General features: G+C 37.0%; 1 long non-coding RNA gene across 1 annotated transcript; it reads left to right on the top strand.

Moving 5' to 3' along the window:
* The first annotated feature begins 9,818 nt into the window (after window positions 1-9,818).
* Window positions 9,819-19,815, top strand: LOC121637098. Its single transcript, XR_006009798.1, has 3 exons — window positions 9,819-9,888; window positions 17,230-17,279; window positions 18,686-19,815. It is a non-coding gene; the product is annotated as an uncharacterized LOC121637098 (long non-coding RNA).
* Window positions 19,816-27,925: the final 8,110 nt, after the last annotated feature.

The raw sequence follows: 27,925 nt of genomic DNA, 5'->3' as shown, positions 1-27,925 counted from the left end.
GGGAAAACCTTACAAAAGAATTTGCTTCACTGAACCCTCTAGCAGGGTGTTGCATGCTATTTGTTCATAAAACATTTTAGAGTAATACATTTTAAATAAATAATTAACCACAGACTATGTAAACTGAAATTGTGTTTACAGGCTGCAGTGAACCAACCAGACGTGACAATGAGGAGTCACTTAAAGTCCTTGATGCTGACCAGATGACATACCACAATTTAAAAGCAATTGTATCATCACTGTCAAAAAGTGTGCTGTCTCTTTATCTACTGTTATCCATGACAAACAGAATTGTAATGTAAAACTTACATACTCCAGTGTAGCACAAGACTTTCTAACGACTAAAAACTGACCTACTTGGTAGCCAGAGAATATTCTAAAGTCACAAATGTAATGAGCCTTTACATAGTTCATAAAATGTGTTGCACTTCTTTGCATAGCAATGTGTGGAGGTGGTGGCTTATATTATCAAAGTTAACATCTGATGTTAAAGGCACCGTTGGAGACGTGGAGCGGAAGCTGTTGCATGAGGAGCTGAAGGTCATTTTTAGAGCCTACCAAGATTACCTTTTGAAAAAATGACAAAACAAATAAAACTTAATGTTGTCATTTGCCACTTGTATGGTTTAAATAAATTTTGATTGTGAAATCATGCTTGTTGAAATCATCTTTCAGGGGCTACTGCAACATTAAAGAGTGAAGAGTCCACATAATCTCTATATAAAATAGCTTCCACCTCAGGAAGTAAAGACATTATTAGCTTCTCTGCGTTTATATCATCTAAACATAAGTTCACATATCATTCTGACATAGGGACTCATAAGGAATCCTGTATTGGAAGCAAGTCAGGTATATAACAGACTGGCAGGTATCAGCAGCCAATCTAAGTTTTTGTAAATGCAGTTAGCCTTGTGACCACAACGAAGAAAACAGCAATGTTACAATGTCCTCAAAAAGTAACTTGTGTACAGATTTTTATTCATTTGACAGAGATGTGCAGTGTGACATATATTATAGGATGAATAACAATCACTCTGAAATGAAAGGAATAAATGTAACAATAGTTACATGAATATAATGTGAGGTATGATAGGTTTATAAAGATTAGCGGGGTTGGGTAATGAGGCATTATATGAGGCACTGTAGGTGGGTTTGTCAGCTTCACTAAATGCAGTGAAATGTGCATATTTTAAACATCAAGTTCTTTTTCGGGTGCCCAGAAGAGCACAGATTTAAGAAGCAAGAGTACAAGAGTAACACATAATCTTGTAAATATATATTACACAGAATGCAAGAACACAAAAAATAGTTATTTTTTTATTCAAACCAACTTTTTAGGAACACTGCAGGTCTCTCTTGAGTGACAGCTGTAGGCTGGGGTTGAGGATTGGTCTTTGTATGGGCTCTCAAAGGAAAAAAATAAAAATATAAGAGTGTCCAGAAACCTGCAAAGCCATTGTGCGACAACCTTATTATAAGTAGTACTTTATGGATAAAATTGAACTTCTATCTACTGGGGGAGGGCTACAACCCCTGCTTTCACAACAAGGCAGAATCTGCAAATTACTGTTCTTCAGCCAGGACCTCAGACAGAACTTGCAAGAACAATTCTATCCATTTGTTGACATCAATAAATTGTGAAATATGTAATTCTCCTGAGCCTTTTTTGGCTGAACTAATATTACCATCCACTAAGAGGATATTATTGTTGTGGATATTATTGTTGTAACAATTTTGGGCTGGGGTTGGGATTTCCCAGCCGCCTCTGAAGGCATTTTCCTCTGGCTTTGATTGCTTTACCCTGATTGCTAATGCTCTCCACCTGTGTTGCTCCCTATAAAAGCAGAAGTCTCTCTGCTCACTGCCAGAGCTCCTTTATGTTTTCAGCACTTCTCTAGCACAATCAAAACATAAAGTAAAGTTGTACGTTGGGTAACATGGAAGACCATGTTTTGTTGAAGTTGCTTCAAAGTTACTGGACAAAATTGATAATTATGTCGAATTTAGGAGGACTGACTTACAGACAGAGACAGAGACAGACAGTAAGACAGAAATGGAGATACAAAGACCGACAGACAGACAGATACAGAGACAGACGGAAAGATACAGAGAAAGACAGACACAGAGACAGATAGACAGACAGATACGGAACAGACGGAAATACAGACCGACAGGGAGACGGGCTAGGATACCGAGACAGACAGACAGACAGAGAGACAGACATGGATACGGACACAGAGACAGACACAGACAGACATGGAGACAGACACGAATATGGAGACTCGTTTGTGCGCATACATGTGCGCATGCGTGTACCAACGGGCGTAACATTTGGTTTGTGCTTTGATCGTCACAGATGACGTATCAAGGCTATAAAATTGGAGCATTCTTAAAGTTCTGACATTCTGTTTTTGACATTTGGAAAAAAACCTAATGGAAAGTAAGAAATTTCCTTTGTTCACCATCAATTCATGGAAGATTTCAAAGTTATAGCAAAGTAAGTAATTTTTCACATTTATTTATACAGTAGCAATAATAGTTTTTTCCACATTTCCTATAAGAAACAATTTAAAATTTGTAGTTTACACTACCGTTCAAAAGTCTGGGGTCACTTTGCCATGGGATTCAATAGGGAAGTGACCCCAAACTTTTGAACAGTAGTGTATCTTATAAAACCTTTTTTTTTTTTACATTTTGCCAGTATATTTTTGTTTAAGTTAAGACAGTAAGACAGACACAGAGATAGATGTGGAGGTGTGGAGACAGACGTACAGATACGAAGACAGACAGATGGACAGATATGAAGAAAGACAGGTACAGAGACAGATAGACAGATACTGAGACTGACAGACTGACAGAAAGGGAGACAGACATGCAGACCGACAGGGAGACAGATACAGAGACAGAAAGACAGACAGTTAGAGAGCCGGACATGGAGAAGGAAACAGAGACAGACAGACGGACTCAGACACGAATATGGAGACAGATAGACAGACACAGAAACTGAGACAGACAGATGGAGGGACACGGAGATGGATTTGGAGACAGACGGACAGAAACCGAGACAGACAGGACAGACTGACATGGAGACAGACAGACAGACAGAGACGGACTCTGAGACAGACAGATACAGAGACAGACATTCAGACAGACATGGATATGGAGACAGACAGTCACGGATAGGGAGACAGACAGACAGTGTTGGACACTGTGACAGACACTGAGACAGACAGACAGAGATGGATACGGAGACAGAGAGACACAGAGACGAAGACAGAAAGACAGATGGACAGGGAGAAGGAGACGAATACAAAGACCGACAGACAGACAGATACAGAGACAGACGGAAAGATACAGAGAAAGACAGATACGGAGACAGATAGACAGACCAATATGGAACAGACAGACATACAGACTGACAGGGAGACGGACACGGATACAGAAACAGACAGACAGACAGAGAGCCAGACATGGCAACGGAAACAGAGACAGACAGACAACAAGACAAGGAGACAGACAGACAGACAGATGGAGACGGACACGAATATGGAGACAGATAGACAGACACAGAGACCGAGACAAGCAGGACAGACTGACATGGAGACAGACAGACAGACAGATACAGAGACAGCCAGACTGATATAGAGACAGACATGAATATGGAGAGACAATAGAAAGACAGATGGACACTGAGACGGATAAAGAGACAGACAGACAGACAGAGGGACACGGACATGAATATGGAGACAGATAGACAGACAGACACAGAGACTGAGACAGACAGACAGTAACCCAGATATACAGATACGGAGACAGGCAGAAAGTTACAGAGACAGAGAGACATACAGATGTGGACAGACAAATACGGAAATAGATAGGTAGACATACAGACAGGAAGACAGATACTGAGACAGACGGACAGAGACATACTGAGACAGACAGACAGACAGATACGGTGATAGACAGGTAGACAGACAGACAGATACAGAGACAGATACTTAGACAGACAGATACGGAGACAGACACACAGACAGATACGGAGACAGATTCGGAGACAGACAGATGGACATGGAGACAGATACTGAGACAGACAGATATAGTGACAGACATAGATAGACAGACAGACAGAGACAGACAAAGACAGACTGACAGACAAATACGTAGACAGACAGACAGACAGATGTAGAGACTGAGAGTCAGACAGATGCATACACACACAGACATATACGTAGAGCCAGACAGCTAGACAGACACATAGACAATCAGATAATAGAGACTGAAAGGCAGAGACAGATACAGACAGACAGATAAACAAAGATAAGTAGAAAAGCATATAGGTAGGTAGAGAGACAGGTAGGTAGATGCAGAGCGATAGACAGATAAACAGAAATAGAGACTGACATTCAGAGACAGATTGACAGACTGACAAATACGCAGACGGAAGTACAGGTAGGTAGAGCAGACAGACAGACAGAGACAGACAGACAGATATGTAAGTAGGTAGAGACAAATAGACAAATACATGTATAAATACATACAGACAGACAGAAATAGACAAACAGACAGAAACAGAGATAGATAGATAGACAGACAGACAGACAGACAGACAGACAGACAGAGACAGGTAGATTGAGACACTAGATAGAGACAGACAGATACAGACAGAAAGACAGACAAATACGCAGACAGACAGGTAGGTAGAGACAGTTAGGTAGAGACACACATACAGAGACAGATACAGAGAGACCGATACAGACAGATTGATATGTAGGGGACAGACAGACAGACAGAGACACAGAAAAATAGAAACATACATACATAGACAGACAGACAGACAGAAATAGACAGATAGACATAGAGAGTTCGAGTTGAGTTCTGCAGACCCCAAAATTCCACAAATTCCTCCAACCTGTTTGTGAGTTTAAAGAAGTCAAATTCCACCCTGAGCTGAGCTGCCAGTAACCTGGTGAAGACCAGGAGAACCTCCTCTGACCCTTGACCCCTGATCCTGTTCCTTCTGGTCTTCCAAATGGCTAACTTAGACTCACTAAGAAATAAATTTAAGAGTGAATGAATAGATTTTTACATGCCGAGTACAGAGGACCAAAAAACAAAATAACTGAAAGAAAACTGTTCTCCAAACCCCCGAACCAAACCCCTCAAAAGCTCAAAGAAGCAGAGACAAACAGACAAGGAAAGACAGGTAGGTAGGTAGAAAAAGACAGACAGACAAATATGTAGACAGACAGAAAGACAGACAGGTAGCTAGGTAGAGACAGACAGAGACATACAGATACGTACTGAGTAGCACCTGATCTTTTTTTAAAAAAATAGATAGTAAACAAACACACACACACACACATCAGTCACCATCTTTTACAGTATATTTTTCCTAAATGATAATCTGAGGGTAATTATGTTAATGTATAATCAGGGCAGAGTCTTTACAGTTTTGTCCTGTTGAGTGTGATATGATGATATAATAAATAAATTGTTGGCTTGTAGTACTGTGAAAACAAATCCTCTACCGGACATTACATTAAGATGAATTTCAGCCATGTTTTATATGAATACAATCATCTCAAATCTATCATACCCTTCCATTAAAAGCAAAATTCTAAATAATCACTCAAATAACCAGAAACTGAAAAGGTAATAATAAATAAAAAATAACTATGAAACAACAACTAATGAAAATCCCAAATTCAATATCCCAGAAAATTAGAATATTGGGATCAATACAAAAAAAGGATTTCTAGAAATGCTGGCCAACTGAAAAGTATGAACATGAAAAGTATGAGCATTTACAGTACTTAATACTTAGTTGGGGCTCCTTTTGCTTGAATTACTGCCACAATGCGGCGTGGCATGGAGTCCATTAGTCTGTGGCACTGCTCAGGTGTTATGAGAGCCCAGGTTGCTCTGATAGTGGCTTTCAGCTCTTCTACATTGTTGGTTCTGGCATATCTCATCTTCCTCTTCAGAAAACCCCATAGATTTTCTATGGGGTTAAAGTCAGGCGAGTTTGCTGGCCAATTAATAACAGGGATACCATGGTCCTTTAACCAGGCACTGGTAGCTTTGGCACGGTGTGCAGGTGCCAAGACCTGTTGGAAAATTAAATCTGCATCTCCATAAAGGTGGTCAGTGGCAGGAAGCATGAAGTGCTCTAAAACTTCCTGATAGACGGCTGTGTTGACCGTGGACCTAAGAAAACAAAGTGGACCACCAGCAGGTGACATGGCACCCCAAACCATCACTGACTGTGGAAACTTTACACTCTATCTCAAGAAATGTGGATTCTGTGCCTCTCCTCTCTTCCTCCAGATTCTGGGACCTTGATTCCAAAGGACATGCAAAATTTCCTTTCATCAGAGAACATAACTTTGGACCATTCAGCAACAGTTCGGTCCTTTTTGTCTTTAGCCCAGGCGAGATGCTTCTGATGCCGTCTCTTGTTCAAGAGTGGCTTGACACAAGGTATGCCACAGCTGAAACTCATGTCTTGCATACGTCTGTGCGTTGTGGTTCCTGAGGCACTGACTCCAGCTGCAGTCCATTCTTTGTGAATCTTCCCCACATTTTTGAATGGGTTTTGTTTCACAATCCTCTTGTACACTTTTTTCTACCACATCTTTTCCTTCCCTTCGCCTCTCTATTAATGTACTCTGTGAACGGCCAGCCTGTTTAGCAATGACCTTTTGTGTCTTGCCCTCCTTGTGCGAGGTGTCAATGGTCGTCTTTTGGACAACTGTCAGGTCAGCAGTCTTCTCCATGATTGTGTAGCCAACAGAACTAGACTGAGAGACCATTAACGGCCTTTGCAGGTGTTTTGAGTTAATTAGCTGATTAGAGTGTGGCACCAGGTGTCTTCAATGTTGAACCTTTAAAAAAAAATAAACATGTCAAATATCTTAGTCTGTGAGGAATGAATGTCTACATTATACAAGTTTCACTTTTTGAATGAAATTACTAAAATAAATCAACTTTTTCATGACATTTTAATTTTATGATGACCACCTGTTTATATATATATATATATATATATATATATATATATATATATATATATATATATATATATATATGTGTGTGTGTGTGCGAGCGTGCGTGCGTGCGAGCGCACATGCTTGCGAATGTGTATGTGTGTATAACTATATCACCAGACATAGGCATTTGGTGATACAATTATAGTACATCTCCTCTTAATAAAAATAAGAAGATGTAAAGGAGGATTTCTGTGCAGTCCGTTTCACCTTATCCCCGTGGACTATTCCTCTGTTACAAGATATCATTCACAACTGGCACCATGTTATTTAAGATTTTGCAAAGAATTTATTATTGTCTACACAGTACATAGCTGTTCTGGGATTAAACTGAGGCAGTGACTGATATGTGATACTGAAACATGAATTCTATTTCTGCATATTTACAAAGTGTAAAATATGCAAAAATGCGCATTCACACAAGGAAGCAGAAGAAAATCTGGCTTTTCGATTGGTCAGGACCCAAAATCTTCGACCAGCTCATTCACTGTAAGTGAATAATGGAGCAATACCAACTTTATGCTGTCTTGGGGTTTCCGTTTTAACTAATTGTATTACAAGAAGCTGTCTAGTATGAGCAACAGGCAAGCGTACCAACATGTTGCACTACAGTGTGCTTCGTGCTCGTTTTTTTCATTGAATGTGAGCTTGCGTTCACACTGTAAGTAAACCACACCAGTAGATTACGGTTTGCTTCTCTGGTCTACAAATGAGCGTCCACACTACTCCAAACTATCCATGGAAGCGGATCAAGATTTGTTTAAAGCAAAACTCTGTGAAGATTAGACCTATTTTTTTGGCAGGAAGTATTTTGCTTTATTTGAATTTGTGGGTCAAAAAGACAAGAGCAGTCTCATAGCCATGTGCAAATTATTCCAGTGCCGTGACAGCTTTACTGTCAGGAGTGAAAATGCATTCTTGCATACTAAATGCAGCTCCAAGAGACTGCTAATGGGGTCCAGGAGGAGAATGACTCTTCAGCTTTGATACTAGCTCTTAGTTCAGCTAAAACTGTCAGTTCAAATTAAATAAACAAACTTGTTGCTAATTGTGTTTTGGAGGAGTTGCTCATTTAAATGGCTAAGCTGGGTGCCCTGTAGACATTATAAGTCTAATGCAGAAGAGGTTGCAAAAAACGTTCATTTTTGGTAATGCGAACGTAGTCTAAACTTTTAAAAGTAGTTGGTAAGGCTGTTGCCATATACTGGCACTAATAATAAATTAAAAAAAATACACTTAATATAAAAACAGTGATGCAAAAGTGTTGAATGGTAGTACTGATGGTTACTAAGGAATTACCTGATTTAATGAATTGTTTATAGGTTCCTCCTTAATATGAGTTCAAGAAACATGATGTGAGGCAAATACTTTGAAGAACTGTTAGGTGGGGATAAGTTCATATCTGTGATAATGAATATGAATGATTCTTTTATTTTAGATTTGTATGCTTTCACTCAAATATTTCCTTGTGAATGGCAAATTAAATAAAAAATGATGGTGCTTGCAATAGCTTTAATTCTTTAAAAGGAAAAGAAATAAAAACTAGTAATAAGTACCAAGTTGTTTGGAACAATTCACAGAACTACTCCTGTTAACTAACAACAGATTTATTTATTTATTTATTTAATCATTATGTTTTTTGTTAACTAAAAATACAAACTCAATAGGATAATAATAAAATAATAATAATTCTGATGAATATTAAAAACTAAATAAATTAAACAGTGTAAAAGTGCAAAAATGTAACATTAGGGGATTCATGAATCAAAAATCAAACGCAAAAAGAAAGCAAAACAAAATCATAATGGTGCGAAAGACACATTTTCTCAGGCATTTAAATCCAGCATAAAAAGGAGCAGTGAAATAGTAAAATGAAATAAGTTATAATTTAGAATAGCATAAGATGGGAAAAGTCCAGGCTTAATTTCTTGGCATATTTGCTTTTTATCTTTTCAGGCAGTGAAAAAAAATCCTTAAAATCATTAATAAAACCAGGGAAGGAAGGCCTAGCTTTTCTCCATCTAATACAATGGATATGATATTTTGATTTATGTATGTTTGATTACAGACAGAAAGTGCCATGACAGGACAGCTCTTTTAACTTCCACCCCTTAGCAGATCTATTAGGGTGCCATAAGATGACAATTGCCACCCTAAATCATAGCCTTGCCACCCCTGCTGCCACCCTCAGCTGGCAACATCCAACTGAAGCATTAAAAATTATGGCAAATCGGACATTTACAAGCCTGAATCTCTGACGATAACTGCTGGGGCTGGGCGGATCAATCCAAATATCTATATTATCGATATCAAGACGAGTATTGGTTTCGGTCGATACCAGCTGATAATATTGATAGTTTTTCTTACAAAGTGCTTTGTGTGAAAAAAGTCAAAGAACGTGAATGAGAGCCGACCAATAAGTTTTGGTTTGGTTTGGATAATTTGCATTCTTGACTTTATTTTTTCTCAAACTAAAATTAACTAAAAAAATAACAAAAAACTCTTAGGCCAACTTATGTTTTGCTGTGGACATGTTAACAGCCATAACAGTTCCTAATGGTGCTTTTACTTATTTTATTATATAGCTAAGCTAACACTTCTTCCCACTCCCTTTGAGCTTCTTATTCAACATGACTTAATAGTAATACTGATTTATTCAACATGTTCAAATAAATCAGTATTGTATAATTAGTTGTTTTTCAGCTTGTATCTGTCCTCCTCCTCATCTTCTAGCATATCCAAGTGAGTGGTCAGCACAACCAAAACACAAGAGTTTTACTAAGACCTTCCAAAGAGGAACCAGGAGAAGCTTCTGCAGAAACTGGCACAGATCTGATCCAAGGTTGGAGGACTCACCGACTGTACACTACTCACACAAAGTTAGAGATTTTCTGCTTTTTGTATTGTGTCAAAATAAACCTAAAACCCAATATAACCTTTACATGTGCACTTTATTAGACTTTCTATAAACTTTTAAATGCACATGTATTTATTGTAGAACATGCTGTTCTCTAACAAGATGATTAACTGCAAAAAAAAAGAAATAAATAAATAAAAAAAAAGAAAAAAAGTCTGAACCATGACTGGAGCACTAAATGTTCTAGTTCAATGACAGCTTGTATCTAAACAGTCATCAGACTAAGACTACACCTAACACATGACTAGTTTTTTATGTTGTGCGTTACCCACCACTGCTGGTAGATTTTGTTTCAATACATAGTTTTAAATGAAGAAATTACCATCACATGATTCTGCTTAAATGTACAAGTTGATGCTCCGCTGATATAATATCATAAAATATATAATATCTGGCTTGACCACATAAGTGCTGAACTGGTATGGAAAGTGTGAAGTCCGCTAGCACCATCCCTGATGAGAAACAGTTAATAGTCACTATAGCGGGAGCGGGGTCCCAGCTAGCTTTTTGCCACCCAACATGGTGGCGTAAACAAAAGATGTGACATCACTGAGAATGGTCTAAAACCAAGATCTGAAAGGAAAGCTGGGCTTCTGTGCACTTCTGACCTGTGCAACCTATGCAACAACCAGTTTTCATACCAGGAAATTAAATGCTGCCATTTTGTCAAGGGCAAAACGTTTTATGAGTTTGTGTGTCTACTTGTCTATGCTCTTTTCATATTCTCAGTCTCTCTTTTTTGACCCTTTGATTATTGTTGACTTTACATCCCTACACTTTGAAGTACCCTGTTCTGATCAAGCAGATATTTAATTTGTAGGTTTTATTTTTTTTATTTCTTTTTGTGTTATTATTTAGACTTCATTCACACCACTCTACTTTAAACTAAAACCTGAAGTGTGTAAATAGAGATGCAATTATCTTTTTTTTTAATTAAAAAATGATAAACTGATGAAACACACAACCTAGTGTCCTTTTTAGTAAACATATTTTTCTAGAAAAATATGATTACTTTTGATTTGCACTCAATGTGCACTCATTATTAGCACAGATTAAATCCCATCCTTTTTTTCTTTTTTTTTTCTAAACACCTGCTTAATCCAGTTCAGGGTCACAGGGGGACTGGAATCTATCTCAGTAGCTATCAGGTGAGAGGAAGGTCATTGGTCCATCACAGGACCACCACAGGGACAAGCAATACAAACAACCAATCACATTTACATTAACAACTCAGGGTCAATTTAGAATTAAAAAGTTAGGGTGTGTTTATTTTTTATTTTATTTTATTTTTTGTTTAATGATGACATTATCTGGTGTTTTTTCTCTTTTCCCCCCTTCCATATTTGAAATATATGGAAAACCAGAACCAGATATTGTATTTATATTAGTGATTGTAAACTAAATTATTTTATTCCTTAATATTTTAAATGGTAATGGTCCATATTTATATAGTGCTTTACTGTACCTGGGATGCTACCCAAAGCGCTTTACATCATACATCACATTCACCCATTCACACACTGATGGTGGAAGCTGTCGTTCAAGACACTCAACCACGACCCATCAGGAGCAATTAGGTGTTTGGTGTCTTGCCCAAGGACACCTCAACATGAACTCGACTTGGCTGAGGATCGAACCAGCAACCCTCGGGTTACAAGATGACTACTCTACCTTACTGAGCCATGCTGCCCCCCCTTTTACTTCCATGTTATACAGACCTTTTGCAAAATAGTCAGCATTATTGCATTTATGGCATTTGTCATAAATTAAAATTGAAAACAATTTCTAAGACAAAAAAAAAATAAAAAAATAAAATATGCATGTTGGAAGTTCCAGCCACTTGAAATGACCAGATGTCCACTGTTGTTAAAACACCCTGTATGATAAGTGATACATCTTCCCATATATGTGTCATTTCCATTACTTTTCTCCGCAACTGCATCACTGGTGCTGCACAATCTTTCATCCATGAGTTCACACAGAACAAATTTAACATGATTTCCATATTATCTGATTCATATCATAATTTGAAGAGTGGAATGAAGGCACATTCATGCAAGCCAGCTCATCTGTTTGAACAATCTACAGCCGCTCTCTTGAATATATTGTTCAATGCATGCTAAAATAGGCATCTAGATTATCACTATAATTCAATGTTGTGCATGTTCCCCATGTTAAGTTGTGTAATACACAGAATACCAATTTCAGATCTTGAAATGTACTATAGTCTGTAGAGGAATATAGAGTAATTTCCTATGAACAACACAGGCAGCCCTGGGGGTGTGGAACAAATATCTTTTTGAAGACTTTGTGCTTCTATGCATGGGACTGAAACTGTGGTGTTGTTGGTTATGAAAATGCACTAAAGCAGAAATCTTCAAGGTTTAAGTAATATATGTCCTCTCATAAGAAAGTGCAAACATGTGTTCATGGTCAAAAAAGTAGAAGACAATGTTTCTTCAGTTGTGTCCTTGTAATAAAAACACCAGGAAACTATCAACTTCTCTGAAGGGTGTCTTTTTTTAAGTCTAAAAAGACTTTGTTTCATGTTTTATCAAATTCTGAAGCTGTTTGATAAAGCACCTGAAAATAAATATCTTGAGAGGAAAGTGTTACTTCCATCTACAGAAAGGGGAATGCTTTATGAAAGGCTGAGTGTGCATATTTGTCAGTGTGAAAAAAGAGGGCTAGATAGGTGGAAAGTTTGCTTTACCTTCTTTGCATTTGTGTGTGTGCACACTATGTACTTACACGCATTATGGTGCACGACATTTGATCATGCATTTCATAATCATTAGGTGAGGCCCTGGCAGTAGCACTGGCCTCTCACAGGAGAGTTGCGGTTGTTTATCTGCTTGTACTACTGCAGACAGCTGTAAATAAATGAAGAAGGAGTAGATCCTGAGGGAATGTGGGGACACTTGCACTGGGATTTGCTGACTGGTTTTTGCCATGGTAGACTTAGTACTGCCCCTACCACCACATACAACTTTTGCCTTCATTTTTTTCACATTTCATTTATTCATTCATCATGCCACCTCTTCTTCCAACATTAATTTCTGTCATAGTAATAGAGTTTTCCCTGATTAATCTTTCACCCATTTTACTCTACAGTTGGAATTGAGGAGGCACCCTACTTATTTCATTTGAGAAACGATCTAAAAGAAAACCCGGTATAACAAATGTTTTCTCCTCTGGGACACTGTTTGGTACGGGCAGTATTCATCTTTGTGGAAGTGTAACCCCCTCCACCTAAATGATCTAGTTACACATATGAGTACCAACATGTTGTCAAATGACATCACTGTAATACTGGTCTTATAAGCTCGGAAAGGGAGAAGGTTATTGTACATTTGAATAATCTGATGTATTTGCACATCTCCATGTTACATTTATATGTAAAAACACAATGTGCGATGAAAAACAGAAAAGAAACACTATGATTGTCCCATAATCAAACTTAAAACATTAAATATTACATGAAAAATCACTGAACATTTTCTGCTCTATGCATAAAGACATTCCAGCAACATCCATATCCGAATACCACGCTATTCTTACCTCCTTCAATTAACTGAGGGGGTGGAGCTGATGAGGATGTCTCTGGTATGGCAAACAGAAAACCTCATTCACTTTTAGCTCCCACATTTCAGTTAAGCTTTGCATAGTCCTAATCCTTATTGTCTACAATTAATGAGTTTCTCTCATATTGAGGAACATTCAAATGGAGATTTCTGGTTTGGAGACTGCAATTATGGAGGAAACTGAGGGATATGAGACCCTAATTATGTGCTATCATTATTGCCTTGGCTATTGCTACAGTTGACTTTGTATGCATGGGTGAAAAGAGGGATATGAAATATTATGCAATATGCTAGCTATACAGTATAGAAGAAATGAAATATTAGGGACAAAAACAGCCCAAAGTCTGGAAAGAAATATTTTGTCTCCCCTCAAATGATGGCATATAATATAGCATTACTTAGCACTGCAGAAGTACACAACACATTTCATAAATATAACAGTGCATCTGAGTTTAAGAGTTTTTAAAGCTACTCAGAAACTTCACACAACTTCAAAGCATAAAGCAGCCAACAATACATAACACACTGAAGCAGTTCTAAAGATTAATGATGTAGTTATTCTATGAAATCAAGACATCAATAAATGCATTTTGAATTTTGGACAAAATAGAGTAAAGGTGTTTGAGTACAGGGTGAAAGTCAGTCAAAAATAGCTGAATTGAGCAAAAGGATTGCAGTGACAAAATCCTGCTACTATGCACAAAACACGATGTCCCATTGTAATGAAAATTTGACACCACTGCAGTCATCTCTCAGATACGAAAGCCACCCATGTATTCAAACCAGCCATTGTAGAAACAGCTACTGTGTATAATGTGCTGTCATGGGCTCATGGACATTCCATATTGAGAAATTTCCTTTGTCATCTTGTGCATTGAATTTAATCTGCTTTGATTTCACCATGTCAAGAAAGCTCTATTGTAAGAGCCAACTTCTCAAAAGAGCTTAGTGAACAGAACTAATATTTGAGAATAAAACAAAAAACAAACAGAATAAAAACAAAAAAAAAACCTACTAACATACATGAGCATTGTGTATACCTTATCTGTGTGTCCTTTGTTTTATTACTGTATGCATTAAATGATAGGGCATGTCTACCACAAAGTTTAAGTAAATTTTTTTTAAATCTTTTGCTGTTTAGAATTAAGTGAAAAAAACAACAAAACAAAATATTTAGCTACATTTAAGCAAAGCCTCCTCAGTTCAGAAAAATATTTGGTTCTGCAATATGATTCTTTCTACTATTTTAGCACTGACAGTGACATCAGGAGAGATTTTGTACACATTCATTTACACATTTGTGTAAATTGGATTACTTTCCTGTCACTAGTTGTCAGTATACCAGCTGTGTAGGATTTGGCAGATATGAAACATTAATTGTGGCTGTGAAAACAACTGAATAGCTTTGTAACATTCACAACAGACACTCAGCATTTCCTCTTTGTACAAATGTTAGGTGACCTTACTGGGAGTCAGATAAGGGCCCTTACTTGCCATATGTATGGAGTGATTGCAGCTGATAACAGCTTTTTTAAGCTCTGATAACATTCAAATCAGGTGTTTACTATCAAATCCATGCAAAGAGGAGCTGCTCAGATGTATGATTTACAGAGCAATGTAGCCTCTCACTGTGCACTTTTAACTTCAATGTCATCCACCAGTAGATTTCCCTCAAGGCTTAACTGATTTGTAAATGGTTCAGTTCGCCCCTTTTGTACTGCTTACAATGTGCCTTTGGAAAAAAAAAAAAAAGAATATTAAGTTCTATTCCCTTTTATCCCACATTGTGCCACGCAGTTCACCTGGGGAAGTGTGGCACTTGCATGAAAAAAGAATATTGAAAGAGAAGTGGAAAAAATTTAATATTTAAATACGTTTCTCCCCTTGGTCTATAACGTTCCATTCTCTAAGTAGACTGAAAAGTGTTTTCCTGACATTCTCATATTGCATATACTTTGACTCCAAAAATGATATTACATTTACATAATGGTTTACAGTTGATTGTTAGCAGTGAGGCTTATTATAATATTGAATGAATTATTTACCCCTTTTTATATTGATCTCATGAAGTGATTCATCTAAGGCACAAGCCATGTCTCAAGAATCCCATAACATATTAATCACAGGTATAACCCGCAGCACTCACCGTTGTCTTGGTGACGCAGTCTTTGAGGATGAGAGTGAGAGCTTGAAAGTGTAAGAAAGAAAAAACACTGCAATATTATTGAATAATTATTGGCTCCATTGTGTGTATAATACAACTAGGTCATAATGTTCACATCAAACTGAGACGTGACCTCTGATCACAACCATCCTGCAAAAAGGAAGTGCCCTGAATAATCGACACATTTCCTGTCTACTATCTACCTCAAACAGCCTCAGTTATTGTTGCCAGCACTTTCCCCTGAGAGGCATGTGGTAAGCCAAACCAAGTCACATAGCTACAGCAAAGCATTCTCGGTAGCAGTTTTTCTGTCACAACAACCTTCAAAGACCAGGAAGCCATCCAGAGCACAAGGACAAAGAATCAAAGGACCAACTAATTAGTGGGTGGGGATCCAGAAAATGCGTCACAAACTATTGTCTGCCTCTGTCACATTAGCGATAGTAAAGGTTGACCAAAAGCAGCAATAAGAAGATGTGGCAAGCCGAGAGAGGAAAACAAGTGAAGGGTGGATAGAAGGATGGACAAGGACAAAATAAGACAAACAATATGCAGTGCCATTCAGTGAAAGTGAATGTTATGTGTATGAGTCGCTTTCTATCAAAATGAATTTCATGCATAGGTGTGCACTAATGCAAGCTGAGAATGCAAAGTCACAGCACCCTTATCTCCAAAGCAACAATCTCTTATTACAAACTATGGTAACCTCCATCTCAGTGCCTATTCACAGGAACCACATGTGCGCCAATAACTCCACTGAGATGGCACAGCACCACATTATGTTATGTTAGAGGGGGGAAAAAAAATACAGCCTGGGTCTTATTTTTGCTTTTGTTTACCAGGTACTTATGTGATACACAGTACCAGTCAAAGGTTTGCACACAATTCAATCTAATGAAGCAGTGTGTCCAAACGCTTGACTAAGTCTGTACATCAGATGTAAGTAGACTGTACGATTAATCTAAAATGTTAAATAGTTAAGAAAAAAAAAGTAATCTCTCACAAATTATTAAACGTTGACATTTTACAACAAAGTTTTAACCTGTACTGTTATTTTTAATACAGAACTTCCAGCCAGCATTCATTTCCTTTTTTTTTTTTTTACAAAGTCTGAGAAACAAAGACCAGCTAAATGTTTTCGAGAAGGTTTTGGAGTTCTAAACATTTCATAACCATGTACAAACTAAGCTCATTTAAAAGTGACACACCAGGTTACCAAACCTGGTGTGTCTCAGGTTGGGTAAAGTACACGGTTTAGTGTTCACTTTGGATTCCTCTTTTGAACTATCCAAACTAAATAATGTAGACCGGCTTATATTAAAAACAGGACCTCAAAATAAAACCATTTACAATGAAGATTAAAACACAAATGAAAGAACTTGTGATCATTTAAAAAGTGATGCTGTATTTTTCATTTATTATAACTGCCAATATATAATTTCAATAAAGGTTAAATGTTAACACCAGCACTTTTTCGAGTCAACACCAAATTGTTCTGTTATGTTTCTCTGTTTGTAGGTGTCATGATGCAGGGTTGGTGAGGACCCAAAGGCAGGATGCATTCACAGGTGGGTGTCCAATAAGAAAAAGCAAAGCCATGCCAGCAATAACAGAGAACGTAACTCCAGACTAGAAACAAAACTCAGGAGTAAACAAATGACTGACTTGACTGAGAACTGAGATAAACATGGCAACATAGATTTAGGACTGAACAAAGCAAACCTGGAGCAAAACTACTGAGGGAGATCATAAATGAGAAGCAGGTGTGGCGGTCAGTAACAAACTTACTGAACAGGATATGTGAATAGGAATTAATCTTAGCACACCATACAAAATAAGAGGAAATAAGACTATAAAAACTAAATCAAAACATGAAATCTTCAAAAACAAGGAATACAGAGAAATCATAAAACACAGAGCCGTTGTAACTGTTGTAATTAATACTTGTTCCTGCCTTTTGGCCAGGACTCCCTTGCAAAAGAGGTTTTTAATTTCAGTGGGACTTTCCTAGGTTAAATAAAGGTTAAATAAATAATGATTAAAAAAAAAACAACCTGAACTTAAAGCTTAACTGAAAACTAGATAACAGACTGAGGACAAGGCTTGAAAAAGAACTTTATCAAGATCAAAACTACATTAACAGAAAATCTGAAATCTGTCACAATTCATGGTGCTGGGGTATGAGGATGAAGGACCTAAATGCAAAAACACAAGGCGGAAGGCAGGTGAATGGAGAAACTTTATTTGAAGACAAAAAAAAGCACAGGAAGAACTAAAAACTTAAAGAAACAAAAAAGTAAAATCAAAGACAGGCAACCAATAGATTGCAATGAACTTGCAGAAAATAAAGGAAACCAGGCAGATTATATATGTATATATAGAGGGACTAATGGCAAATGAGGAGCAGGTGGGGAAATCACCAGCTAAGAAGCAGGCGTTACAGAGGAGCATGAATTGGATCCAACAGAATAGAGAACAAAATCGCACAGGAAGTAAAAGCTTACTAAAATATAAACTAAATAAACAATTTTTAAAAACAAAAGAAGCGAGACGAACCCAACAAAACAAAAAATGAACAGGATAATTTCATTAAAAAAAAAAAGGAAGAAAAAAATTATGATGGAGAGAAGCCCTTTATTAGTCTTTGGCACAAAAGTAAAACAACAATTAAATTAACTTCTCTTAAATTCCTTTAGGCTGGTGCTGTACTGATGAACATTGGAAACTGTACACTGGTATACACAACATCATTTTCTGAAAGACACCATGAAGTCAGTATGCAAAACTATGGGTCCAATGACCCCTGGATTGACCTGTGGTGGAACAAAATACTGTCAAATGAAAAAAAAAAAAAAAAAAAAGATCCATGTGAGACAAAAATGTTGACACTGCTCATGCAGGAGGTCACCTTTCCCTAGTTCTCAGACTCAGTTTTAGAGTCAGACTGACAATTTGTTTTAATTTCCCTCTGCAGACTGGTGGTTTCCTCTCGTTTCCATCTTTCACGCCTGGGGTATGGCCAGACTGGCAGTGCGGTAGTGAGCATTTGTCAGCACAGATTGACTTTTTTGCCCCATGAGGTGCCGATATGCTGCACCTGACAGACCGCTGGCTCTGCAACGTTTGCCTGCCTTGTTAAGTCTGACACTCACAAGAAGTGACTGGGTGAGCGCACAAAGGAAAAAAATCCACGGCCACAGCAAATATTTGATGATGTGATTTTCAATGGATTGGAGATGGAAGCTGATGTTGACATTTGTATAACATCTGCACAGTCTGATCATCAGTCTGTTGCTCTGCCTCTCTTGGCTCCCCCCATGTTTGCCCAGTGATTGAGCTTTACAATGTTCACACTGGAAAAAGAAAGAAAGACTTACTTTCTTTATTTGTAAAAGCACTAACTTTGAAACATAGATCATTGCAATGATCAGGGTGTAGATGTAATCACAGGGAGAAACAGCAAATATGAAACAATCCAGATGTTTGAGAAAGGAACTGAAATAGTGAAACACAGGCGTTGAATGCTTAATTACTCCTTGCAGTAAGCTGCACAGTCACCCTTCAATCTATCTCTGACTTGGGTAAGTAGCCTACATGCAGAAAAAAAAGAAAGGAAAAACATTAAAACTTAGTCCAGTGTAGGTTTTTTCTTCAGCCTGGACAGTTCCAGTGGGACCTTGAGTACACAGTAATGACTTTAATGAAGAGTACTTGGTCTTAATTGAGATTAGATTTCTGTTTTATCTAGCTGCCACATCAAGGATCCTTTAGTTCCAGTCTGAATGGCGACTCATTGTGGTCCATTATGTGGTTGATCAACCATGTTAATTTAAACTGCATGCCATCAGTTAGCTGGTGTAATTCTCACAGACTACAGAGCAGAGTTCCTTTGGTATTAATGTTTCAGAGGATGGTGTGGTTATTTTTCCTCTCAGATTTACAGGATAATAAAAGCTATGACATGTTTGGATTTCAGCAAGTTGATCTGTGTATATTTGTGCCTTTTAAATCTCATAGCCGGCTGTGTGGTCGTAGTGATTGTAAGAATTCTTAAGTCTTTCAGAACCTGTTCATGTTTCACATGTTCACATGGCCCTGTTCTCACGTTAGGTAGACTGTGTGACAGCTTAAATACTCCCCCCACCTCTTCTTTCCTGCATGGCAGGCTGGCAGAAATTAGCTTTTAGTGCAATTACATGGGTTTCTACACATCAATTAGCAATCCAATTAAGTCTTGATGTGATGAATAGCGGTGAACAGGAGTGAAGGAGCTACTGATCTTGCTAATAATGATCTTGCCGATTACGTTGATCATTCACTGGCTAAGAAGACACGCCAAGGTCATCAATTAACACAAAGATGAAGCAGTGAGAAGAGAAAGACAAAAGCTGAACCATAATGTTATCATTTCAATAGTAGACTGATAATAGTGTAGCATTAACACATTTAATAATTCAAATTCTGGGCATCAACCATAGAGGGAAAATTGATATAGCTTGCCTTATAACATAAAATAAATAAGACCCGCACGGTACTAGTAGAGTTCTCATTTGAACTGACCTTAGAACCACACAAGGAAAACACAGACAATGACCAGTTATAATGTATTTATCAACTATTTTACAAACTACATAAAATAAAGAATGAATATTTAAAGAAAACAGAAAATATGTAAATATGATGTTTGTATTGTGAAGGAGTACGAAAATGAAGCATGAATTATTAAACAGAGGTGTTAATTAGTTAATGTTCATAAGAATGAAATAAGAATTTCTGAATCCAGGTCAATTAAATTTGATTGGCTATAAGCCTGGAATAATTGCTAATATACAGTATGAAGATTAATTCACTATCAACAACCTTTTGCGACACCAATCATTCATAGCAAACTTATGAGAGGGGTTCTGTTGGACTATATCCACAGAAAGTGAGGTTCAGGTGAAAGGGTCCCCACAAAGCTGATCTCCTGGAAGTTCGTTCGTAACTCTGTGGGCTGTCAGCTTAGTATCGGGTAAATTTGCACTGTAGACTCCACTAATGAAGAGCACAGGCGTGCTGCTTAAATCACTGCAAAGTAAATAAACATGAATGATGGAGGCTAAACTTGGTTAAAAAACATAAATACGCACAGAAAAAAAGAAAAAAAAAAGATGAAGACAGAGACAAAAACACGTAAAACATTACTTTATTCTTATATTTATTTCTCCTTCCTCCTATGTCTTTCCTGTTCTTCTGTGCTTATCACTCTCTGCCCTGAGTTCTCTGTGTCTTCGAACTCAACTAAAACTAAAATTATTAAAAGTTGTTTGGACATTATTTAATATAAAAAACAAACAAATTAGCATTAATGTGGATTAATAGCAAAGTAAGATGTCGGTCTTTTCTTATCTAATCTGCAAATCTTCACCAGGTCTCATCACTAGACTGCAATGTGCTGTTTGGTTTGAGTTGGCGGCTCATTAATAACTCCTAAGTTGTCTCAAGCCTCCCATATTCAAACCACTAATTTAGTGTCAGACACAAATGCTTTCTTGCAGGAAGAGCTGATCATCTGGTAATCTTTAAAATCTAATTGTGACATTTGTTGATCAATATAATTCCAAAACATGTTTTCCTTTTATGTGTCTCTTCTTCCCAGGCCTGTTGTCCCACCAGAATCCGCTACACAATATAAATGTCTTGACTTTCTTAAGTTGCAGACATTAATGGCAATTTCTTCATAGAGAAAAGCATAATGCAGTATCTAAACCAAGCAGTCTTCAGTGGAAGGAACGACCTCTCTATGACAGGTAGATGAATAATACGCCTTAAGCCAGTTTCTGAGTTGATTAAATGAAAATTAATGTACTTTAGTGCTTTTTCAGCTTCTTAGTCCAAATATGTTCTGCAGCTCATTTGTCATTTTGCTGTACTTGGAACTCTTTTTGCATTTGTTTGTGTATTTAAATTATGCATCGTTTAATTTTGTGTCTTCCCTCCCATTACATAAGAGTGTTTTGTTAGACTCATTGGCCATTCACTGCACAATTCAATATTAGCATGCTGTTGTTGTCTACTATATTTAACAGCTGATCAAAAATTAATTCTACACTGGCGCACAGTAACTTTTCGTCCTTGACATCCCATCATTTATTGTAAGAAATGAGTGATAATTCAAAGTATGTTATTGTTTCAAGCTACTGTAAGTGAACAAAACCATTATTGTTCTGATTCATGAGCTAGGGTAGTACATAGCAGGGTTAACCTTTTCTCCATTTGGCACCTTTAGAGCACTGAACACAGATCATGCATGCTTAGTTATTCTGGTCCACTGTTTGATCTTATCTGGGTCAGTAACTTTAATGAATTAGTTTTAATTCATTTGCAGTATTTCTCTTCCCAGGCTGCTGTGTTTAGATATTGTAGGACAAGAGCAAAGTGTGATTCAAAGAATCTAATTATTACATTAAAGGTAGGTTAACAGTGATACAGCATGCCAAGCTCACATGGCTGGAGTTTTAAAATGCAAACAGGTTTTAAAATATCTTGAATCACATATATGATGAAAAACTTTAGAGATGATTTTCTCTTTAATCTCAAACATGCACATATAAGATTTCCAAAATAATAATGCATCAAAGCCAAAATAGGGGCTGTTGGCAGGAGCTTCTGTACCTTTCAGTGTTAAAAAGAACCTGAAAAAGACTGTTGGACAATGAATTGTCCATTATGGTCTTACATTCAGTAACTTGTGCAATATTCTTCTCTGGACAATCAGCTCTAGGGGGTCGAGATTTCTCTCCTACACAGATCCAGCTTTCATGACCCGTTTTGTTCTGTTTCTTTAAGCCTCCGGCTTTGATGCTGCTGTCCCAAAGAAAAGCCATCACAAGATTATTCAGCTGGAGGAAATGCGCCACTTTACAAGATCTTTCTTGTCTTCAAGGAAACCAGACGTAAACACAACAAAGATAAAATAATGAACAGATGAGACCAGTTTTGGGGAGAAACAGTTATTCTTGAAATATAGGAGCTCTACTAACATCATCTTAAGGAAACAATCAGATTATAATTCCTAAATCTTAGGCATTATATTATTGGGGCATCTTTATATTATTGGGTCTGCAAGAATTTCTGAAGGTTAAAGAATGGATTCAAAGTTAGTACTGATGGAGAGCTGCAACCAGATTTATACTCCAAACGTGCAAATTTGGACTTAATCTTCACAAAACTCCTAGAGTTTGAGCACAGCTGTAGTTGCTGGGGAAAGAAACATTTGACCAACCCTTAAAACCTTTTCAACAGCAATTTTAATGATACGGGGAAAGAGCAGCAAAGGATATATGACTGAGAATTCAGACGAAACCACTATTAATTTGACTTAACTGTAGGTCAATGCCAGTTAAAAACCTTTAATCCATCTTGGATATGTAGATGAAAAATTAACCCACTAAAGCACTCTGGCATGCTATCATATAAAATACAGACTCCTGTTAAATATGTGATATATCAATGTCAGTATCCTCATAAAGATTTTTTTAAGTATGACTTTGTAACCCATGGGATAGTCCACCATTGATATAACCACATTACAGTGTTTTAAATTATCTGCTGTTTTGCTGCTGTTTCATTCTAATTAATTAGACTAAGATATATGCACTAAATGAGTAATGTAACATGAATAAAATACCTTGATGATTTATGCCTGAAGCATTTTGGATAAATTTTCATGAGCAATGTTGGTGAAGAAAATTTCTATAATTCTATGTTCTTCACATTATCACGGTACATATTTTGTTCTTGTTTTCAGAGACCTCTGGTAGAAAAATGACTTTCCGAGTATTTAAGCTTTCAACATAATTAACGTCAGAAGCCTCATCTGAGAAAATTCTTTAAAATCTTCACAAGCAGCAACTTAGACAGACAGAGTCAGGGTAGCATACCAGAACACTTGTTCATTTGTCTCAAACTTGAACAATTTATGCAATGTTTAATTATTTATTTTATAAGATTTTTAGTGCTATGTCAGGGTTTTTGTTTGTTCTCCATTCCCTCTGGTGATGTGCTGTTGCATGGCAAGAAATACTTTAGTCAAGATATTTATTTTGAGAAAGGTTTGGGGGAGCAAAGGAATTCAGATTCACACCCGTAAATACAAAAGTAGAAAGGCATTTACTAAAACATTAACTGCCCCCCCCCAATAAAAAAAATAAAAAAAGAGCAATAAAATGCAATAGGTTCCTGAATACCAATGTCTGGTCTTGACTAAAATTATTAAGGGTAATTGAAGTCACACACCATCACTAAACCAAAAAAACAGAAATAAAACGAAACAATTGATAATATATTTTTGTACCTCTTGTTTGGGGGGAAAAAAAGTTGCACACAATCACACATAAGACACACATACATTCTATGATAAAATGCAAATCCCTATAAAGTAAATCTACAGTGAGCACTTTCTTTAAAGTGAACATTACCAAACTCAGATTTTTGCTTTTCAGATTTCTTATCTTGCTAATGAAGGCTAATTCTGCATCATTGTTGCACTCAGTCTCTGATTTCTCTCCAAACAAGCCAGACTGATGTTGACTCGTCTTATCTCTTGTTTTAGCCCTCTCTTTTTCTTTTCCTCACCTCCTCTGATAGTGCCATTTTTGGTTGTTTTGCTGAATCAGCCATGGTATTTGTCAAAAAAAAAAGGCCAGTGTGTTGATCTCCAGTTCCTGGCATGTGACTCTGTATAATAAAGCAAAATGCAGCTGTCATGTGATGCTTTGGACTGGAACACAAAGTTGTGAGATTCAGTTTTTCAGTCCCAGGATGTTGCAAGGCAATGACAGTCCAAAGAAGGTGCATTATCAGTGCCCAGTGTGCGTTTTAAGGTCATATACTCATAGTTACTTGGTTGAGGTGTACGTTTACGTTAAGGTAAATGATGCAGTCTGAAGAAATTCATGGCAGGTTAAAAGAGCTCCAAACAAACTTTCTAAATTGTAGCTGTGAAAAGTGTGAGACAATAAATAATCCTTTCTAGTTGGTGGTGAAAATGGATCACAGCATAGTAGACCCCTAGCAGACAAATCAGGATGATAAAAATACTTTGAATTAATTGGGTTAGTTCTCACAAGTATACATCCAGGTTATGATACCAGATGAAGCCCAATAAAACATCTAACTTTAAATAAATTATTATATCAATGACATAGAAACAAGTGAACAAAAGTGTACCAACAGATTGGTGGCTGTGGCTCAGGTAACAGGTCTTCCAAAAACTGGGAGATAACGGGTTTGAATCCTGCTTCATCTTAGACAATAGCTGTGTTACAATTCAGGGTCAGCCCACTTAAGTGCAGATTCGTCAGCTACATACGTCATCGTGGTGTGTCAAGCACTGTCCCATTTGGAAGGAGCCTCTAAATCTATCCAACAAATCTGCACTTCATTTGGCCTATAGCAAAGGCTGCTGGTGATGCATCCTTCGCGGCCTCTTTTCTCCCAGAGTTTATTGAGCACAAGACAGTGGCGAATGAGCAACCAAGCTCAGAGGAGTACATTTTTTCTAAACTAAACAAAACCAAGTACATTAAAAATGTTTGTTAAATGGTGACATTAAAACTCTGTAATATCTGACATTTGTGGATTTTTAAGGGGCTAATGAAGTGTATACTGGCTGGAAAACAAAAGGGCCTCAGTTTTTTTTTATTTTTTATTTTACATTACTCTGTGTTAATGTTCACTAAAGTGTCCTATGATATGCAAACAGTAATTTCAGTGGTTTAAGTGATTTAACGTCCTACGTTGCTGCTATGGGAAATTGTCGATGGCTGGGTAGGCTTTCCAATTTCACGAAAGGTAAGCAGACTTCAAAGTGTGCAGACCCTGAATTGGGACACAGCTTATGTGAAGTTGTGTCCTTAGGAAAAAGAAACTCACCCTTTTTGCCTCTACTGTTGACATCATTGGGGTAGATATGTGAATGGTAGTTGGGTTAGGCTGCCATGTGTCTGTCAGTCTGCTCAGGGCAGCCTGGCTACACATGTAGTTTACCAACACCAGTGTATGAATGAATAATGGATTCACTGTGAAGCACTTGGGTGCCTTCAAAAGTGCTACATAAATATGTTATTATAATGTTAAGTGATATATTTTTACCAGGTCTGTGTCATACCATAGTAGGGTGTAATTGTGGAAATTTTTGTTTTAGCTACTCTGCAGAGACAAAGAGCGGCAAATGGACAGCATAATCATTTTTGCTTAAAATATTAAGTTTGGTCATTATAAATACCTCATAGACATTGAAGACTATGCAAAACACTTAGGTAACTCATTAACTTAGATTATGAGCTTATCTAGACTCTTATTAACTTATTTTTTGTTGTTTGGGTATTTAAAAAAAGTGCACCTGAGTGAAGACTAAATAACACCTGGAGGCATTTAGCTTTAGTTATGTAGAGTTCTATTTAATTTCAAATGGATTCTCAAGTTCAAAATGTTTGATCAAATAATATTTTTTATTATATTGCTAACAAAAAGGTCAGTGTCATAAGATGTAAAGTTATAATGTTAGCAGTATCAGTTCTTAAAGTAATTGATGTTTATTTCACTAGTACAGGACTTCCATTATATGGTCTGGTGGTCCCATTTTCAGCAACTCATTAACAACATCTACTATGTGGAGGTTGTATGTGTGCACACAGATGCAGGTTCTACATCTAAATAAAGTATCTGTCTTTTCGTGTGAGTCTCCTTGAGAACCAAGTGATGCACAAAATCAAAATGATGAAAAAAAGATCAATGATGACATGGTTTCAAATATTGAGGTTTTCATGAACATGAAGTAAACACGTCCAAGAGGAGACTAGATTAGCATGATGCATCAAGAGCAGCAAACCTCAAACACCAATACATTAACTTAGAGTTTAAACACTCTATTCTTCAGTGATAGCGATTTAATTAAGCACATCAACCTTTAACTGTCATTTTTCTTTTTGGATGTAGCATGTTGCCAATTGTATGGAAGCCCATTTCCGTCACTCTGATGAAAAAAAAAAACATAGTATCTCATAATTATGACTTAAGTATCTCATAATAATGAGATACTATCTCATTATTATGAGATAGTATTTCATTATTATGAGATACTATCTCATAATTATGACTTAGTATCTCATTATTATGAGATAGTATCTCAAAATAATGAGATAGTATCTCATAATTATGAGATACTTAAGTCATAATTATGAGATAGTATCTCATTATTATGAGATACTATCTCATAATAAGTAATTCACCGTTACACTTTAACCGTTTTCCTTTTCTCCGTGTACTGTTAGCTTGTTCCGTGTCTCCTTCGAGTTTTCTACCCGCCGTTATTACCGGAAGTTGTTACCGGAAGGCACAGTGCCGACCGGAAGTAGTAAGCGATCTTCAAAATAAAGCTGATTATAATCATAAGCTTCAACTAAGCGATCTGTATATAGAACACATGAATTACATTTTCTTATGATAAACCCAAATCATGAACTGTATTTTATACCTCAGTCCAAAAGATGCGATAAAAAAATAGCTTAATTAACTTTCTTAAACTTCAACCTTTTTAACCATGCAGGCTGCCACCTTGTGGCCAAAAAATTAGCAAAGCAAAAGTGGTTTGCTACAGAGATGCTATCTCATGATTATGTTACGACCCCTTCTTCTTTTGTGGCTTTGTTAATTATGTTTGTGTGCAGGTGCAGCTGGAGTATTCGGCGGGGCGTAGCTATATAAGACCCGCCTACAATCGGCCTGGTAGCTTCTTTCTTTGCTCCGCTCCCAGGCCGGACCTGCGCCGTTGCACCTCGTTATTGTGTTTGGTTTAGTTCTACATCATACAACACTGCACTCATTATATTTGTACACACAACCAAGCACGCCCTGACATTACTGATATTGCAGACAATCACACTTCATGATTATATTATTTTGTCTTAAGTTTTGGTTTAATAAATAATTATAATTGGTTTTCTTGGTTGTTCGGCGTTGTTTTGTTATAACCGTAAGGCTGGTTGTAACAATTATGACTTAACTATCTCATTATTATGAGATAGTATCTCATAATAATGAGATACTATCTCATAATTATGACTTAAGTATCTCATTATTATGAGATTGTATCTCATTATTATGAGATAGTATCTCATAATAATGAGATACTATCTCATAATTATGACTTAACTATCTCATTATTATGAGA

Source organism: Melanotaenia boesemani, chromosome 3 (genome assembly GCF_017639745.1).
Source record: "Melanotaenia boesemani isolate fMelBoe1 chromosome 3, fMelBoe1.pri, whole genome shotgun sequence".
Taxonomy (NCBI): Eukaryota; Metazoa; Chordata; class Actinopteri; order Atheriniformes; family Melanotaeniidae; genus Melanotaenia; species Melanotaenia boesemani.
This window is presented reverse-complemented; position numbering and strand designations above follow the sequence as displayed.